Raw genomic sequence first — 8,572 nt, 5'->3', positions numbered from 1 at the left:
CTGCTCAATTACCTCATCTATCATCATCTGAGGAGTCATTTTCATTGCCAAAAATTCTGTCTTAATTCGATTGAGGTCGTAGGATGAACAGTACTGCTCACAAACTTTACTATAAAATTGTTCCCAAGTAATCATGTTCACTTGCTCTTTCGGTATACTAGAAATAACTGTATCCCACCAAACCATTGCCCTATTTTTCAACATACGGCTAGCATAAATAACTTGTAATTATGGTTCGCACTGACAGGCCTCAAAAACCTTTTCTATCTCTCTTAATCAGTTAAGGGTTACCGTTGGGTTAGAACTTCCTGAGTACTCTGGTGGATTACAATTTAGAAACTGTTTGAAGGTACATTTCTTCGGTTGTTGAAACGTCGGCATCTGATAAGGACCCCACATCTGATTTGGGAACTGTAGATTAAACTGAGGTGGCACCTGATACTGTTGAGGAAACTGACACTGAGGTGGTAACCATTGCTGTTGTTGGAAAGCACTTCTAGTTTGCTGATACATATTTGGCTGCATCGGATACCCACTAAACATCTGATTCGGTACGCTACCACCGGGATTCACTGTTAACTGGCGTTGTTCTAATTCCCTTATTCGGTCACGTGCTTCCTTTAACTTACTTTCTAAATCTAGAATTTGTTCCTGCGGATCCTCTTCTGACACATACCCTTCTTCATCTGGGGCTCTGAATGTTCCGGGGGCTGACGGACCAGTTGCGTTTCCTGATTATCTGCCATATCTGCACTACCACAACATCTCACACAAACGCTTAGTGAAAAACATGTTAGTACCTATCAACTAACGCATGTAATCCCTACATTCACTTAACCCGTCCCCTCAGATATGTTTGACACAACACAAGATTTGGGAACATGACATTCAACACATTGTACATGCGGCCAAACCTATGCTCTGATACCAAGTTGTAACACCTTAAATATTTTTTATTTTTTAAAATCACAGCGGAAGACTTAATTTACATTAATACTCTTAGTTGAATACAACATGATTACCATAAATCATAAGTTAATTACTTAATTACAAACCACAGGTGTTACGTTAAATGACTAGTTACATATTTACAAAAATTAAAACATCAGAGTTCGTCTTGTTAAACATATCGTCAGCCCGACTCCCATCGCTACCAGCACTAAGATCCAAAACCTGCAAGGGAGGAGGTGAGGGGTTAGCACAAGGCTAAGTGAATGGAACTATCAAAAGGTCTAGCATACAGTACTAACTTGTACTTCTATTATCAACAGCTATATGCAACCACATACAACAAACAACAACTAGCAACTGTGCTCCAACTAGAGGATCGGCGGCTTGTACGGGCACACGACCACTGGCTGATCAGTCTAGCGTCTACCGATAGTCTTTACTACTGAATCCCCAGTATAGTCATCCACACGCAGGTGATGCGTCATTCAGCACTATACTCAACAAACAGTAGCCAACTAGACCCAACCACAACTAGGTTGACATCTCTGAGCTGAACCTAACAACAATAGGTTCCAACAACAACAATAACAACTTGTGCACATACAATCAGTCAACTACTATTACAACAACAGGCAACTAATACTACTAAAAGCATGGCATCCCTAACCGTGATCAACTATACAACATAACTACTAATCATGGCAACTATCAACAATATAAACATAGTAGCGCAACTTGCTACTCTATACTACACCCAGAGATAATCCCACTCACCGATTACCAGTAGCCAGCTCAGATAAACTATCACTGAGCTTCTTCCTTATCCTTATCACCTGAACATAAGATAAATCAAGTTAGTTTCTATCCGTTAACACAAAACAATACAGTACATAAATCAGTCACAAAAAGCGCCGCTAAAAGTCCACCTAACACTTATGCACTTTCAAAATTTACATCCTGAACACCAAAATACAAACGGGCAGCATAACGGCTAGAAAATGGCACTTTGGTAAAACCTTCTGCCCTGGACACACAGTCGGTCGACTGTCTCCTCAATCGGTTGACTGACGTAGACAGTCGGTCGACTGTTGAAACAACCGGTCGACTCACTTTCCCAATCGGTCGACTTAATTGGTATATCCACAATCGGCCGAAAGTCAAACTCAGTCGGTCGGTTCACTCGCTAGTCGGTCGACTGTCGACCGACAGTCAGCCAACTGTGTTCATCATTTTCAGATTCTGAACACAACCTACGGACTTCAAGCTAAATTCACCAAAACTCAATCTGGAGATCGTTTTCGACACCAAAACTTACCACAACTCAATTACTACATGTTCTAGACTATAAACCCACAAAGTTTTGACCATAACAACATCAAATCCATGGATTTTGACACAAAATCAAGCTTTTTACAAAACTCACACAAAACCATGAATTTAACAACGAATTGAACACAAAAACAAATGTTACTTACCTTGATAGACTCAGTAATCTGTAAGAAACAAGATGGTATGAACAATTTGAGCTCTAGAACACAATTTAGGAATCTAGGGTTAGAGATAGGAGATGAAGTGGGTACGGTTTGGTTTAGGAAATTTCTAGAGGGAGGAAGAAAATGAGAGAAGAAGCTGACTTCTTCCTTTTATATTTAGGTTAAATACAATACCCCATCACACATGGGTATTTACCAGTTATCTAATAACTTACGCACCTCATTAGGCGGCCCTAACGGAGTCCAAATTAAACAAACGAACCTGTTCTGTGACCCTTGTCACAAACTGGTCTCAACTAAATAACCAAATAATTATAAACAAATAATTATTAAAATCACTAATTACGCCATACCCAAGGGTACACTGGTCATTTCAACTAGGCCCAAAACGAGTGTCCAGTCCTACCTCCAGTCAGAAGCAAAGCTGCAATACCACTTGATGCGACATTGATTGCAATATCACCATGAGAACGAAGTGCAGCGCCTAATGTTTTCCATACAAATGTTTTGCCTGTTCCTCCATAACCATAAAGAAAAAAAGTACCACCCTCATCCTTATCAACAGCTTCGATAACAGTATTGTAAACAGCCTTTTGTTCATCAGTCATAGTGGAAAATAGAGTTGCATGTTCTCTGACCAGAGTCTCTTTGTCATAAGAAATCTCATCTTGAATCATCATGTTGCACGAGTAATCAATATACTCATAATCAGGAAATGGCATGTTTGGAATATTCTTTAACGTATTTTCAGAACTATTCAACAATCGTTCAATCTTTGCTAAAGCTAGGTTGTAGAGTATCTTCTTCAGTTCATTTTCATCTGCATGAAACTGTATATAAGTATATTATGTTCATGTTATATATTAAAAGGTTTTATAACAAAGATATTATAGTTTGTGTATTATCTATTATAGGCAAACATATAAAAATTTAAAAGATATCTTAAAATTTGATACACATATTATGCATATACATATAGAAATGGAAAATGTATATGATACTAAAGTGATTTTAACACAAATAATACATACAAAAGAAAGGAAAAAGTAGGTGAAATTGTTATATTGACATAAGGTAAACAAATTTAACATAAGGTACTAAGAGTTAAGATAAATGACATATAAATGGTTGTTACCTAAATTACGTTGTTGTTCATTGCATTCTCGAATTAAATCTTCGGATAAAAGGTCAAATGTTTCTTTCCAAACACGATATGGACATGAGAGGCTATCTGATGATATTAATAAAACAAATAAGTCGCGACAAAAATACCTGACGCAACTTCATAAGTCTCTTTTATTGAAGCAACATATTCACGATCATCATCAAGAAGTCCCAATGCGTAGCAAGCTTCCTTGAATGTATCACGAACCTGATTATTTACTATTCGTATATCTTCATAGCAAGTGGGTCCTTTAACTTTGTTGAGCAATATACGTAAATAATAGGTTTCACCTGCCTTGGGAGGAATAAAATTGATTCTTCCAATCGTTCGTTGTGATTTGCGTCTCGTCCATTTTCTAGTTAATTTATTCCACACATAATGCCTTGGAAATTCAACATACGTATACTCACGAGAATTTTCATCAATCTGATAACACCGCATCCACTCGATGAACTGAGATGTACCTACACTTGGATTTGATAGAACTGAATCCACATAATCATCTGCATCATAAAGAATTGGTTGATGGATTGGCAGATGAAATTGAAGTCTGTACACTGCTGGACTTCTGTGTAAAATTTCAAAGTTGAAAAAACACCAAGATTCATCACAAGCTGACAGATAACGATAACTGTAATAATTTGCAATCTCATCTTTCAAATTAGATTCTCTCTGATTTGAATTTGAAACTTCAGAATTTTATATTGCAATTGATATTCTGTCTGGACCCTTACTTATGTATCTGAATAAATATTTAATGGATCCAATCTAGTTGCACCATTCAACATTCATATGTGCTTGAAATTGGTTCATTAGTTCCTTGTTGTAAGGAACAATGTACCTACAGTGGCATATAATATGTTGAAATTAGGCATATTACTGTACTGCTAGTTGTTAGTGTAATAAGATTGGCATATATAATTTATAACACAATATTAATACAATCACATTATACAGATATAACAAGTTATTATACGGATATTAAGAATATTATAGTTAATGTATAAACTTAAGATTTCGCATTATAACCTGTTTTCGAGCTGTGTGGTGCCTTTCATAACAAAATTACCATCCCGACGTCTTTTATATTGAGGAAATCCGGCACCATCAAATTGAGTTTCTTCTGTAAAATCCTTTGGGAAATGCTTAGAACAAAAAACCCTTTTTTGTCATACATGGACGCGTTAAATGTTTTGGTCTACATGGTCCATGAATCATAAACTTAGATACAATAGAGTATAATTCAGGATCAGTATCTTTGTTGGGTATTTCTACGGTAATAAAATTGTCAACGTCATCTGGACTTGAAACCTTGTCTTTTTTTGTCTAGGAATAAGCAAACGTGAGCGTGCGGTAGACCCCGCTTCTGAAATTCTATCCTGTATAAATATGTGCAAATGTAAATGTATATAGCATTTTATTTGACATAAATATTACTCAATTGTGTTTAATAATCTCGTTAATAATATCAATATTGATTACCTCCAAGCAATTTCCCAAATGTTTTTTCACGCTTGAATTTATGCATAAGAGCATCTAGCTTAATTTTAAACACCCTGCATATGATGTCAGGCCTGTCTTCAGGATTTAAGTTATCCTCAGATAAGAATCTTAAAATTTCAGGCCATTTGGGATTGCATGTAAATGTTATAAACAAATCAGGATGTCCATACGCTCTAACGATGGCCATTGCATCCAAGTAGTTCTGTTGTAGATACCTTGCACCACCGGTGAAAGAAGCAGGTAAAATCACCCTATTACCAATGTCAGAAACTTCTTGATGACCACTTTCTTGTGCATCGTAGAGGTTAGCGTAAGGAGTTACACGTAAAATCTTTTGATTATTTCGAATGTAGTTTAAGCGTGTATTCTCAACCATAGTGTATGCATCAATAATAAACTGTTGCAACAACTTTCTTGACAACAAAATTAACGACACTTCACCAACACGAGCATGTAATCGATATGCAAAAAACTCTCCAATTGTAAGCTTATTATGTCCAGGCTCACTTGAAACATCGACGCCTCTATGATACACATCTGTCCTATATCCATCTTCTGCATATGGAAATAACAAAGGATACTGAAGTGTAAGATACCTAATATGCAATTCACTAATACGTCTAAACTGTCGAGATCATTTTTCCAGTATGAAATCTCTCTTATCAGTTGTACCATCGATATCACCGACTATTATAGCAACAACTTCATCAGCTGTTGGTAGATTGTGTGTTCGACCATCCTTATCAGAACTAACAATTAGTTTTATTCGGATAGGTTCCCTTTCATTCATCGCAAATCTATCTCTCGCCATATGAAATTTTTTTACTAACGGATTAATAGCATCCAGTAAGCCTTGAATTTCATGTACAGTTGTAAATTCAATTACATACAGATTAGAAGAACTATTAACCGTATGACACCTGTATAGAATGCAAAGAAAGACAAAATATATCAATATAATTCATACCGTATGTTTAAGTTAAAATGTAATATGTAATGTATGAATATAAAAAAATAAATTACCCGGTATAAGCATTTATTCTGTTTTGCTACTCGTTAGCTGTATCATATATGTATAGTTGACAATACATTAGAGATTCGCCTTCTTCGGGGATCAAGCTACCTGCTAGATGATAATTTTGACCATGCATTCGATAAACATAAGGTCCACGTCCAGAATTGACCTTATGATCAATCTTCCCACCCATTGATGTAAAACTAAACATCATATTGTACCGTCGAACATTGTCAACAAAGTTTTTACTTTTTGATGACTGACCTCTATATAACTCAAGAAGATATTGCGGAGGAGGTATCAAGTTGGGTAGTACAACTTTTCCATGTAAACAACACAATGAATACATCTTAGAACGAAACGCCTTGTTACCCCTAACAGCCTCAGCCTTCTATAGTCTGGCTTTACATGCAGTACACACATAAATAGCGTCCCTTACGTCTATATAATACTATAATATTTAAATGATGTATGTATGTCAGGAATATGCATATACAGACAAATACAAACACAATGAAACAATCAAACGCACACATAATGTAAATAAACATATATACATAGATACAAAAATGTATATGTGTATATATTAAATAATTTACAGTTGATTATTTGAGTTGATTCTGACCTGCAGAAATTCCTTTGAATTTGTTACATTGTACTTCATTCATAGAATTTTCATTGTTAAGTATATGCGATTGTTTGAAGGTTGATAACTTCATCATTTGAAAAGGAGTATGTTATGGGTCTCCCGGGATTGATTCTAGTTGATTGAATATCTGGTGTAGAAGAAGAAGCTGACAAGATATTTTTTTTAACATAGAATAAGATGTAAGGATATTAGATACAAACATATATAATAAGTAATGTTATGTAACCTTAGATGAACACCTTGGGTGGAATCAGATAAACTACAATGTACACGACGTATTAATGTATTGGATGTAGAACGAAAGGTTGTCGATGGATTTACATATTGAGAAGTCGTAGTGTGATGGTCATGTCAATACACTTAACGGCTCCGTCACTTGGTCCCACAGCTTGATCGAACTTTAAATGAATTTAATAAACAACATTGCATTCTTTTATTCAAATGTTTCCCAAAAAGGAAATTTACCAAAATATGTAGTTAAAACAAACCCAACATATTAAATATCCAAATTTGACATAAAACATAGCCAACTAAATACCTACAAGTTTAAATATCCAAAAAGAGAATGAAAGTTAATGTTTCATAAAGTGTTTAACAAAATCTGCCCAAATGCATGCAGACACTTCTAACACAGCGGAAGCACCAAAACACATCAAGTACCTGTGAAAACATGCGAGTAAACTGTCAACAAAAATGTTGAGTGAATTATAGGTTTAAATAAACGAATAAACTTTAGACCATATGATTTAAAATGTTAGAAAACATAAAACATTATTTCATTATCTATGAGTCACCTGGTAACCACTTAACCATTTATTTACCCTTGTCAAACACAATATATATACACCGAACAAGTGTATCTTTAAATAAATACGAAGTACTAACACATTCCGATTATAAATTGCTAGCGCGACTAGCTCGAAATGGGGCTGTCAAGCCCGATAGATCTATCCATATGATTCGCGTTCACTAGTAGAAACCAGTGATTACAGTTACCAGACTAGGGAATATTTTTGTTCAACTCATAATGAATAATTTAAATTTAATTGCCACTTGTGTCTAAATGTAAAACAAAATGCATGTAATCACATCCCAAAAATACTTTAAAAAGTATAAAAAACGGGACTATAACTCACCTTAAAGCAAATGAAGTAACCACACAAAAAGCGAACAGCAAACGAAGTAAAGTGATCAAGAATGATCACAACGCCGACCTATAAATAAAGCAGGTCGATATAAATAACTAACGTAGGTCAAGTCGTAGTATGATAGCTATAGTACTTGTTGCAAGTAAACATTAAACAACACTCATCATGCTTCGGTTTGATCAGAACAGCGTAAGGATACGTACTTTCTATTTTTAGAAAGTTTCTGTTTTTAGCAAGTTTCCATTTTTGGAAAGTTTCTATTTTAGGACAGTTTCTATTTTTGGAAAGTTTCTATTTTAGGAAAGTTTCTATTTTAGGAAAGTTTCTATTTTTAGAAAGTTGCTATTTTTAGAAAGTTATAAGTTAGGAAAGTTTCTTTAATTAGAAAGTCAACAAAAGTCAACTGTAAGTCAAAGTCAACCGAAAGTCAACTCAAAAGTCAACCTTGGTCAAACATAGTCAACATTAAATTTTAAAGTATAAGTTATAATAATAATATAAGTTATAATGTTATTTAAAGTCATATATGTATAATTATGTCATAACATAAGTTTAATTAAATTAAAATGAATTATTAAAGTTAACATAAGTTTAAATGATTTAATTAATATAACATAAGTATTTAATTAATTAATTAAATATTAATCA

The sequence above is a fragment of the Rutidosis leptorrhynchoides genome, chromosome 3, assembly GCF_046630445.1.
Source record: "Rutidosis leptorrhynchoides isolate AG116_Rl617_1_P2 chromosome 3, CSIRO_AGI_Rlap_v1, whole genome shotgun sequence".
Taxonomy (NCBI): Eukaryota; Viridiplantae; Streptophyta; class Magnoliopsida; order Asterales; family Asteraceae; genus Rutidosis; species Rutidosis leptorrhynchoides.
Note: the sequence above shows the minus strand (reverse complement) of the source record.